This window comes from Rhinopithecus bieti, unplaced genomic scaffold (assembly GCF_001698545.2).
Source record: "Rhinopithecus bieti isolate Rb0 unplaced genomic scaffold, ASM169854v2 scaffold_47952, whole genome shotgun sequence".
Classification (NCBI taxonomy): Eukaryota; Metazoa; Chordata; class Mammalia; order Primates; family Cercopithecidae; genus Rhinopithecus; species Rhinopithecus bieti.
The window spans coordinates 2,322,619-2,334,667 of record NW_016820098.1 but is presented as its reverse complement, the minus strand read 5'-3'; positions in this window follow the sequence as shown (position 1 = coordinate 2,334,667).

The following is a 12,049-nucleotide window of genomic DNA, read 5'->3' as shown; positions in this document are numbered from 1 at the left end:
CTCCAGCAGGAGGATGCAGACATCACACAGATTGGCGAGGCCCGCTCTCCTATTTATGGGGGAGAGAGTGTGCTGTGGAGCCTGATGGCTGAGAACTTGTTCCTAGGGTGTGCAAAGGGGTGGGGGAAGGAGAGAGGAAAGGGAAACATCTGATTGTTTGAGCCCAAGTCCAGGACCACCAAGTGAAACCTGCCCCCGGAAAGGCAGCGTGAGCCTTCCTTAACTTGAGATTTAGGGGAGCTCTTGCAGCTTGCACCCTGGGAATTCTCCTCAACCCTCCCACATATCAAGGAAGATGCCTGGCAATGTGTGTTTGCCTGCCTGACTGTCTGCTGCCTGGGAGAGGCTCCCGCTCCAGCAACTCTGCCAGAATCTGGAGCCCTGGATGGGTGTGTGGGAGTGGGGCAGGGAGGGGATGCTGGGGAGGGTCTTTGCTGCTCTCACTGGCTGGAAGGGGGAGCATCTGGGGATGAGAAGCAGAGTGAGAAGGTACTTGGGCTATTAGCTGGTTCATCCAGCTCACTCACTCTGAGGGGGCCAGGAAGAGATGATTTGTAAGTTCTTGTGTGTGTGTGTATGTGAGTGAGAGAGAGGAGAGAGAGGGAGAGAGAGAAGTCATGAGAAAGCAACTTGGAGTAAATAGGCAATACTTGTCCTTAGCAATGATTGCCCTAATCCAAAGTAATTTAAATTATTTTACAAATGTATTTATTTGTCAAATAAATGTATAAGTATAATTACGTATAAATTGGATTGTTGGTTTTGTTGATGGTTTGTTTAAGGGATTATTGAAGAATGAAAACACTTGCTGGAACATTCAGGCCCTCCCTCCCCATTTTACTCAAAAAACAACAGGAAAAAAATCTTTAGAGAAAAATATTCTGTCTCCCCATTTTTTCCTACTCGTCCATTACCTCTCACCACTGCAATTACTCTCTCTCCTTCCCTTTGATCCCCTTGTCAGTTCACTCTGTTTAACCATTCATTCACTCACTCATTCATTCAATCAATCAGTCAACCAATTAGTCAGTCAACAGACATATCTCAGGCACACGTGCCAGGCATTAGTATCTAGGGGTGGAGGCTGTTACAGAAGCTGATTTTCATTTTCATTTAGTCTCAGAGTTTCCGAACAGTTCATTTCACTCCCAAAAGGAGTGCACTTACACTCTTCTCTCAGGGAAAATGTCTGATTATCTGAGCCAGCAAAGGCAGCTGGGATGCCCTGGAGGATTCCCGCACCCTGCCAGGCTTGGCCAACATGACACCAGGGGCTGTCGCCGATGCTGAGATTCCATGGTTTTGTTGTTATAATTTTTAACGTAATTGAATAGACACGAAGGAAGGACTGTGGTCCCTAAATTAGATTTTCCCCCTTAACTCCCAAGTGATCGATTCCAGTGAAGTCAAGGCCAGACGGGCTCCCCAACTCATGCTGAGCTCTGCCTTCTCTCCAGTGTTTGATTACCTGAGAGCTGTCTAGATTGAGCTGAAGGAATTCAGAAAAGGGCAGTATGAATTCTCCAGCGTGGAGGCCGACTTTGTGGAGAGGAGGCAGGGCCTATGTCGATGCTGCTCGCTCTATTTTCAGGGCTTGGCAGCATTCATCCTCAAAAAGGCTACGGAGGCCGGGCACAGTGGCTCACGCCTGTAATCCCAGCACTTTGGGAGGCTGAGGCAGGCGGATCACCAGATCAGGAGATTGAGACCATCCTGGCTAACACGGTGAAACCCTGTCTCTACTAAAGATACAAAAAATTAGCCAGGCGAGGTGGTGGGCGCCTGTAGTCCCAGCTACTCGGGAGGTTGAGGCAGGAGAATGGCGTGAACCTGGGAGGCGGAGCTTGCAGTGAGCTGAGATCGAGCCACTGCACTCCAGCCTGGGTGACAGAGTGAGACTCCACCTAAAAAAAAAAAAAAAAAAAAGGCTATGGGTCTTCACTCAGAATTAAAGGTAATGATTAAAAATTATGGACAGCACAGGCCGGGTGCGGTGGCTCACGCCACTAAGCACCTTGGGAGGCCAAGGCGGGCAGATCACGAGGTCAGGAGTTCGAGATCAGCCTGGCCAATATGGTGAAACCCCATCTCTATTAAAAATACAAAAATTAGCCAGGCTTGTGGCGTGCGCCTGTAATCCCAGCTACTTGGGAGGCTAAGGCAGAAGAATCACTTGAACCCGGGAGGCAGAGGATGCAATGAACCGAGATTGCACCACTGCACTCCAGCCTGGAGGACAGAGCGAGACTCCATCGCAAAAAAAACAAAAAAAAAAAAAAAAAAACAAACAAACAAAAAAAAAAAAACAAAGAAAGAAAAGAAAAGAAAATTATTCACAGGACAAAAGGCAGAAATCAAGCACAAGACTATTTTCTCATTGGAGATCTGGCAGCCTCTCTAAGTCACACCGGGCAGAAGAAGTGGAGTTTCACTTCAGACCACATCAGTTCTCCCTAACAAGCCAGTTTTGGCATCCTCACGAGGCGTGTCTGCACTCTGGGAACCTGCCAGAGTGAGCTCCATGCTGGCTACCCTGAGGACATGAACCCTCTGCCTGCTGCCCTGGCTGCACTGGATGCTGGGGAAAGCCTGCATTTTGGGTATGCCTAGGGCCAGGGCTCAGACCGTTATCTCCCTGCAGCCTTGCATGCCTTCCCTTGCCTGGTTACCGTTCTCATCAGAAAAAGCAGGATTCTTGCTTTAAGTCCTGGTGATTTACATGGAGAATAATAAGTTCTGGCTTAATCATACCTCCAAGGAAGAAGAAATTCTCCCCCGAGCCCACCCTTCTCTTGACTTCTGTTCAGAAATCAAGTATTAATATAAATCAAGGCTCTCCCCTTCCTCCCATGCCAGAGGCTGCTCTGCAAACCTGCCATTCATAGGGAGAACTGGCAATGAAGTGTCTGTCAAAAGGACTGTTTTTACAATTGGGACCTGCCTATAGTGGTGATGAGGTAATTTCTTCTTAAGCTTCTGGTATCCAAGGAGAGAAAAAGAACAGCAAAACAAGCTCTGTTAATAAAGGTGAGAGAGTCTTTGGGTGTTTGCTGTTATTAAAGAGACCTTAAGGAAGGCTGCTTCTGAGCTAAAAGCAAACTTTTGTCAAAGATTCATTTTAGAAGGTTCAAAAGACACCAGAGAGAGAGAGAACAAGAGGCAGGAAGAGGCAGGCACAGAGAGAGGGGATGAGAGGAAGAGAGGGAGCAGGCAGGAGAGCCACGCTGTGCTGGGAGTCACGCATGCGGGCTTGGGTAGTTTGATCACTGAAAAAATGTTTTCTGTTAAGGTTGGTGCAATGGAAAAGAGAAATCTCTCGATTTTTTTTTAAGACGTGCTTTTGCTGCTGCTGCTCTGTTCGCCTAGAATGCTCTTTTCTGCCCATCTTTAGCCCATCTTTTCTAAATGGCTCAGTTCAAATGGCCCCTCCTCTGTGATGCCTTCTTTGATATCTCCAGTGAGATACATAATTATTTCACCTTCTGTAGGTCAATAGTAGTTTTTTCTTTAAAAATTTTTTACTTTTATTTTATTTAATTAATTTATTTATTTTTGACACAGAATTTTGCCCTTGTCATCCGGGCTGGAGTGCAATGGTGCGATCTTGGCTCACTGCAACCTCTGCCTCGCAGGTTCGAGAATTGTCCCTGCTTCAGCCTCCCAAGTAGCTGGGATTACAGGCGCCCACTACCACGCCCAGCTAATTTTTGTATTTTTTTTTTTTTAGTAGGGACGGGGTTTCACCATGTTGGCCAGGCTGGTCTCGAACTCCTGATCTCATGTGATTCACCTGCCTTGGCCTTCCAAAGTTCTGGGATTATGGGCGTGAGCCACCGTGCCCGGCCTAGTTTTATTTTTTGAGACAGTCTCTCTCTGTTACCTAGGCTGGAGTGCGTGGCGTGATCTTGGCTCACTGCAACCTCCGCCTCCCAGGCTCAAGTGATTCTCATGCCTCAGCCTCCCAAGTAGCTGGAACTATAGGCACGTGCCACCGTATTTTTGTATTTTTAGTAGAGACAGGATTTCACCATGTTGGCCAGGCTGGTCTTGAACTCCTGACCTCAAGTGATCCATCCGCCTTGGCCTCCCAAAGTGCTGAGATTACAGGCATAAGCCACTATGCCTGGCCAAAAATTTTTATTTTTAATCATGGTAAAATACACATAAGATAAAATTTACCATCTTCAATGTTTCTACGTGCACAGCTCAGCAGTGTTCAGTGTATCCACATTGTTGTGCAACCACTCTCCAGAACTTTCTCATCTTGCAAAACTGAAACTTCATCCATTAAAAACAACTCTCTATTTCCCAATCCCCCAGTCCCCACAACTACCATGTTATTTTCCGTCTCTTGACTACTCTAGGTACCTGGTAAGTGAAGTCACACAATAGTAGTCTTTTTGTGACTGGTTTATTGCACTTAGTATGATGTCCTCAAGGTTTACCCATGTTGTAGCATGTGTCAAAATTTCTGTCCTTTTCAAGGAATAGTAATTTAATTTTTAAATGGCATTTATAACATGCTGTCTTATTTTTAAGCTATGTGTGCATATTATATCTCCCCTGTGGAATTTGAAATTCTGAGTTTCTCTCCCTTTGGAGTACCTATAGCCCAGTGCTTGGCAGGGAGTTTGCGCTAAAGAACATTAGTTGAGAAGATCAAAAGACCAATGCTACCCTATTGCCTTGAGTGGGCACTCCTAGACCTCTCCCTCCCTCCATACCATACCCCCAAAAGGCTCAACAGCAATTTTGTTTGTTTGTTTGTTTTCTTACAGACAGGGTCTCACTCTGTCACTCAAGCTGTAATGTAGTGGCGTGATCATAGCTCACGGCAACCTTGAACTCTTGGGCTCAAGCAATCTTCCTCCTCAGCCTCCTGAAGTGCTAGGACTACAGGTGTGCACCACCACACCCAGCTAATTTTTAAAATTTTTTGAGAGATGGGGTCTTGCTATGTTGGCTAGACTGGTCTCAAACTCCTGGCCTCAAGCAATCTTCCTGCCTCAGCCTCCCTAAGTACTGGGATTATAGGCATGAGCCACCATGCCTGGCCTCTATGGCAGTTCAACCTAGTCCGTGTTGTCAAGGAGCGATGAGCAGAAAGGGATTGGTATCAGCAATTTTAGCCTTGTCTTAGCCTTGAACCATGCCCTCATCTTCTCCTGACTTGAGCCTCTGCTTCCTTTTGGGAAATACCTTTGAAACACCTTTCCTGAAACAGGAAAGCTGACCCAATCTTAAAAGAACAGAAAGTCGGGACAGAAAGAGTGAGAAGTGCAGGAGACAAGTCATGCAAGAATGGAAGCTGGTATTTAAATTTGTTATCCTGTTACTTTCTGGGTGTGTGTGTCATCCTTGGTGGGGTTGGTAATGGGGTGGGGGGCAGGGGACTGTGGAAGTCTTGCTATTAATCATACTAAACATCTTTTCTCAGCTTCTCCCCCAAGTCGCCCCTATGGAAGATTTGCCTATTATGCAACTCAGAAACAATAAGGGAAGCCTTGCTAAAATGTGGCTTAGGATCTTGGAGAACTAACTGTAACTTTACGCTTGGTCTGTAATAGCTATTTTTGGAGTTACTTTAGTTAGCTTAGCTCCTAACCCTGCCCTTTCCCTTTGTTCTCCCACAACCATTTGTAAGAGAGGATCATGAAATTAATACAGGCGTTGAGTCAAGCAGTCTGTGTTCCACTGGCGGTGTGACCTGGGGCAGGCCATTTCACCTCACTGAGCCTTAGTTTCCTCACCTGTAAAATGTGAAAAATATCACCTTCCTTACCAGGCTTTTCTGAGGATTTAATGACACCATGTTCAGTGCCCAGTATGGTGTCTGAAACACTGTGGGTGGATAATACCCAGGAGCTTCTTCCTCTTCTCCTCCTAAGTTGACTTGATGCCCCCCTGCTGAAGACTGTGGCTGAACTGACTCAGTTTGGATCCAGGATTCCTGGCTTTGTCTCTTCCCTAGTTGCCCGCCACACCCATGGGCACCCTTAGGCAGTTTATCCTTTTGGGACAACTGGACTCATTAGAGAAGGGTATTCTGGGGTGGAATAAAGTCCTCTTCAGTCCTCATGGAGCCTTTTTGAAAGATGAAGTTCTCAAACCCACAAGAGAATTCATAGAAGAGCACACCACCCACAGTTAGATTTCCCTCTCAAGTGCTTTATCTCCACATGGGGCAGATGGCTCTTTGTCTGCATATGTTATTGGAGCTTTTGGAGTCCAACATTCAGAAGAGCTCTAATTTTTGGATTCATATCAGTTTATTAGAGAAGCCTAGTTCTAAGGATTAGCAAATGGGTAGGTGCTCAGACATCCCAGAACAAGCAGAACCATGACAGAAGTTTCTGGAATGATCTCACAGAGTCGGTGCCTTCATGGACCCAGCAGGCCTAAATCCAATAGCCTGGATTTGTCACTTTCCCTTATTCACTTATCAAACTCTTCCCTTTTGGACGTCAGAGAAGGAAAGTGCTTCCTGCAAGGGGGCAATTTGCAAAGCTTCATGGAAGTGGCATTTGAGTGTGACCTTAAAGGATGTGTAGGATTGGAAACCATAGATATTTAGAGGAAGCCTTTCCTGGCAGAAGGAACAGCACCAGCAAAACACAGAAGTGGAAATTAGTAGCAGCATTAATGGAGAATAATTTGGGAAATAAGATACACAAATGGAATAATAAAAATAGCACTGATTAAACATTGTGGGAGTCATTCTGTAAGATGGCCCCTGGTGATCTCTGCCTCCTGTTCTTCATGCCTTATGTAACCCCTCTCCTTGAGTGTGGTCTGGAATTACTGATTCACTTTCAATGCATAGAATGTATCAGAAGTAATGGGATATTCCTTCTGAGAATAGATTATAAAAAAAGAGTGTGACTTCCTTCCTGGCATTTTCACTTGCTCTCTCTTGAACTGTGTGCTCCAAACAAAGCCAGCTGCCATGTTGTGAGGAAGCCCTGTGTGGAGGACAGCATGGTGAGGACGGAGGCCTGCCAACAACCATGTGGTGAGCTTAGATGCACCCCTTTCCAGTTCCAGCCAAGCCTTCAAATGGGACCACTTGACCAGTTGCTTGACTACAATCTCATGAGAGACTTTGAACCAAAAGCTGAGCTGTGTCCAGATTCCTGACCCATATGAATAATGGGGGTAACATGTTTGCAGCAATAGATAACTAACAAACTAACATAAGCACTTAACTATAATGTGCCAGACACTGCAACAGGTCCTTCATAGATCTGATATTTAATCAACAATATTAGGTGGGTATTACTATCCTTTTTTTTTTTTCAATTGAGAAAACTAAGGTTTAGGCATCTGCCTAATTCCTATTACTATCTAGAAAGTGAAGGATCTGAGATATGAACCTAGGTAGTCTTATTCCTGGGTATATGCCCTGAACATGGACTCTCTACATTCTATAAGCAGTGCCTGCGGTTACAGTTTGGTCCACTCCTGCTGCCCCCTGCATTGCCCCTCCCCACCTTCCCTGAAGTCGCCAGCCACCCAGCCCTCATGTCTCAGCAGAGCCTGAAAGGAGCCCTGGGGATTCCTCTTAAGTGTTTTGAGCAGTCTCACTCTCCATGCTCAGTTGCCTCAGCCCGGCTGTGCCACCCAAATCCAGCTCCGTGCCTCCGTGGACAGCTGTGGCCTGGCCCCTAGGAACCCAGCCTCTTGTCCTTGCCTACTTGCCACCCCTTACCCTTGGCAGTTTCTGGGGTCTTAGAAGCCTGGGATAGTGGTGTAACCCTCGGCTGGGGTAACAGTACCCTTTCCCTGACCCTGGGCTGAAGGTTACTTCCTTGGAGGCCATATCATCTCTTTTAGGACCCCCAAAATACAAATTTTCCATGGATTTAAATCATGGGGCTGGGGGAACCCAAAGGGTCCTGCTCCCACTCTAGGGGACAGAGAACCCTAACCCTGTGGATCTCTCCCTGGTCTGCCCAGCCTTACTCTTCTTCCTCCACAATTTCACTGGATAGGGGGCAGCAGGAGTGGACCAAACTGTAACCGCAGGCACTGCTTATAGAATGTAGAGAGTCCATGTTCAGGGCATATACCCAGGAATAAGACTACCTAGGTTCATATCTCAGATCCTTCACTTTCTAGATAGTAATAGGAATTAGGCAGATGCCTAAACCTTAGTTTTCTCAATTGAAAAAAAAAAAGGATAGTGGTTTGACCGAGGAGTCATGTGAGAGATCCCCTTCTTGGGCCTTTGCAGGGAGGCAGGGGTGGACATGTGTGGGATGCTACGTGCTCAGTCCTGGGAGACTGTGGAATTCCTTCAGATCACAATATCTATTGGCAATGTCATCAAGACCTTTGGCACATTGGCTGAGTCTCAAGAGGTCTATAAATGAATGATTATCTCTGGCTAATATTAAAAACAAAGAAACATACTAATTATACAGAACCTGAGGAGTTAAAACTGATCCTTCCATCTCTGTTCTCTGTTAACCCTTGGCAGGAATGAGCAGTGCCCTATGGCACAGAATGAGCTTACAATGGGCGGATCAAGGTCCCAAGGCAAGCTTTCCCTGGTGGCAGGAGAACTGGGCACTTGTCCCAGCTCCACCACCTGCTGTCTGGATAATCCTGGAAGGTTCACTTTACTCCCTGAACCTGCTTCCTTTTATATTAAACAGGAGCCTGGAGCAAGTCACCGCCAAGGTCCTTGTAATCTTAACTCTGCGGTTTTATGGGACTTTGTTTAATAATTGTTTCTAGGGCTGGCCGATGAGCAGGGTACTCCCCCTTCCGTTCTGATCCTCTCCTCTGCTCACAGGCTCCCCGGTCCCTCTGCCTCCTCTGGAACCAGTGTTGCTTTATCTGAGCCACGGTTTCATATAGAAGTGCTCTGTGAGTCAGAGGCGGAAGCACTCAAGTCCCAGGAACAAAGTCTTGGGTAAAGGAGCAACATCTGGCTTCCCGAATCATTCTCAACAAGCCAGGAGTTTTCTTTCAGAGGCAAACACAATGTACCAGTCTCTAAACACCTGCAACAGCCCTCCTAATGCCCAATGGGAGGTGGGCAAAGGGGTGGCACAGTGACCACCTAGAAGGAGCCAACTCCCTCCTTCTAGGAATCAGGTGCCACACTGGGGACGATCCTATATGTAGACTCCATTTTATAGAGATGGGAAGTCAGAAAATGCTAGAATCAATACTTAAAACTCAGCTTTTTGATTCCCAAGTTCATGAGAGAAGACATTATTTCATTAATTCACTCCTCACATATTTATTAAAGGAGTCTCAATGGATCATCTGAGTTGGCTTCAGGGTGGTTTATGAAGCAGAGAAGAAAAATGCTTTACTAAGTCACATGGCTAGAGAATGCATTTGACTTGCATTATACATTTAGACACCTTGCTCTGGTAGGACTGACTCAGAGCCCATTTAAAATAAATTCAAGGCCGGGTGTGGTAGCTCATGCCTGTAATCCTAGCATTTTGAGAGGCCAAGGCAGGAAGATAGCTCGAGTCCAGGAGTTTGAGACTAGCCTGGACAAATAGTCAGACCCCCATCTACAAAAAATAAAATAAAATAAAATTAGCTGGGTGTTGTGGCATGTACCTGTGGTCCCAGCTACTCAGGGGGCTGAGGCAGGAAGATCACATGAGTCTGAGAGGTTGAGGCTGCAGTGAGCCTTCATTGCACCACTGCACTCCAGCCTGGGCAACAGAGCAAGACCCATTTTGAAAAATCAAAACTAAAAATAATAACATAAATTCAAGAAAATGACAGTTGGGTTACTCCGTCTTCCTCTGGTTTCTAACAGGACTTCTCCTATTCCAATGGATGTTCTTTGGCCTCCAAAACAGCAGCCCCACCTGGTATTGAAGGGCCGGTGTAGAAACAACCTTCCTTCTATCTTACCCTGGCTGGCTTTATCAGATTTCACTCACTCCCTGGAGCCCCTTGCAAGGACTGGGCTGGGATTGCAGGGCTGAGCAGGAACCGGCTTCTCTATCAACTTCAGGGAAGGGCCTTCTAAACTCCACTCTGCTCCATACCCTCCAGCTAGAAACCCAACCTCCTGCCTTTGGGGAATTTGGCCCCAGTAGGGGCTCAGTGTCTTTTCCACAGGCTCTTTTCCTATGGCCTTTAGGGGGGCACATGACTTTGAGGAAACCAGACAGCTGGGGGGACATGAGAATCAGGGCCGGTGCTTGCAGGAAAGAAAGCAAACGCTCTGAATGTGAACCAGATGGCAGGTCCCCCACGCAAGGCAGGGGACTCAAGAACACTTCCTTTCATGCTAGCAGTACTAGCTACTCCTACCTTCATGAAATGCATTTTTGAAAGCAGAACAAATGATTGTTCAATTCGAGAAGCCCACAGCCCTTAATACTCATAGTATTTTCACCATCACCCTAGCCCCTGATCAGCTGGAAGAGCAGCAGGGGAGGGGAAGCGCCACTTTGGTTTCTACCTCCCAGCTGGGGCAGGTGCAAGGCAGCACATTCCATCAGCTCCTTGCCCAGAAGGGCAAAATGATGTCTCCTTTCTCCCTCTCTTCCTTTTTCCCTCTCTCCCTCCCTCCTTCCTCCTTCCCTCTTTTCTTTCCTCCCTTCCAACATTTTTTGAGTGAGGATCTTCTGCCAGACATTGTGTAAAATTCGGGGAATCCAAGGTGCAGAGAGGAGGCCTGGCTCTGCCCTCCTGGCCCTTCCAGTCCAGTGGGGAGGAGAGGCCTCCTGCCAAGACATAGCAGCTGAGAGGAACGCTACAAAGAGTTCCTGGGTCCTGCAGGGCGGAGTGACTGAGGTGACCCACCTGGGTGGGGTGGGAACAGGACAGGCTGTCTTGGAAAAGTGATGTTTGGGCTTATACCTGAAGGGGCAAACGCAGGATGGAAGTGAGGGCATCCCAGGTGGAGAAGAGGGCCCGGGCAATGGCTGTGAGGGAGAGCCCAGGAAATGGGAAGACCACCAGGGTGGCCCAGGGCAGAAAGGTCAGGTGACCAGGCAGGAGACAGGACTGGAGTCAAGTTCGTGTTTATGCTGGGAGCCTGGGGAAGCCGGAGAGAGACTGGAGCGGGAGTGGCCTTCATGGCACACTGGACGGTCTTGGGGCGCCCAGTACAGTGCAAGTGATCGGCTGGGGCCCCTCCGCCCTCCTTGTCAAGCAGTGTCCACGAATAAGGGCGTCCCAGGGGGGCACGTGGGCGAGGAGATGGTGGTGCTGGGGGCAGGGACAGGAACAGAAGGCAGGAGAGTCGCCCTCAGCGTCACCTTCTCTCCCCTCCCCACTCCCGAGGCCAAGCGCCCCAGCAGGAGGCTTCCCTGCCCGCCTCGGCCCCGCTTACACCGCAGGTGCTGTGAGTCACCCACCTGCGTGGTGAGTCAGGGGAGGAGGCGGGGAAGGCAGGTGGGCGGCGCGGCAGGGTGCCCGGCTTCGCGGGGAGGGGAGCGCTCCCTCCCCACGTGCCCCTCCCCCAGGAGCGGCTTCCAGAAACCCGTTTGCCCATCCCCGGCAGGAGGCCTCCGCCCGGCTTCTCGCTCCCTTCCCTCTCCCCGACCCCCTCCCGGGCTGTCAGCCGACTGCCACCGTCACCATGGCTACGCGGCTCCAGCTCAGTTCCACAGTCAGCAGGAGTCGAGCAGGGGAGGCGGCTGTCTCTTCGGTCTTCCTGCTGCACCGGGTTCTTTGAAAATCAGCTCCTAGCTGCATGCTGCGGATTCCAGGCCCAGCCCCTTACCTGGAAGGCTCACCCTGAAAGACGGCAGGATGAGAACCAGGAAACGGGACCACGGGCTTAACAAGGAGGCTTATCTTGCCTGGCTTCCCTTTGTAAGCACGGATGCATACCGGTGTGTTGGACAAGACCGATGAACCAAGATTTGGTGGAAGGCCACCACTGAGTGACTGGAGGTAGATGTGGAAGGCTTTGGTTGCCATAGGCAACTTGAGGCCAGAGAGACCTGGATTCAAATGCAGCTCTTATCAAAGGGATAAACTGGAACAGACAATTTTGCCTTGCTGGGCCTCAGTCTCCTCATCTGTAAAATAGGGATAATCCCCCCTTGGTAGATTG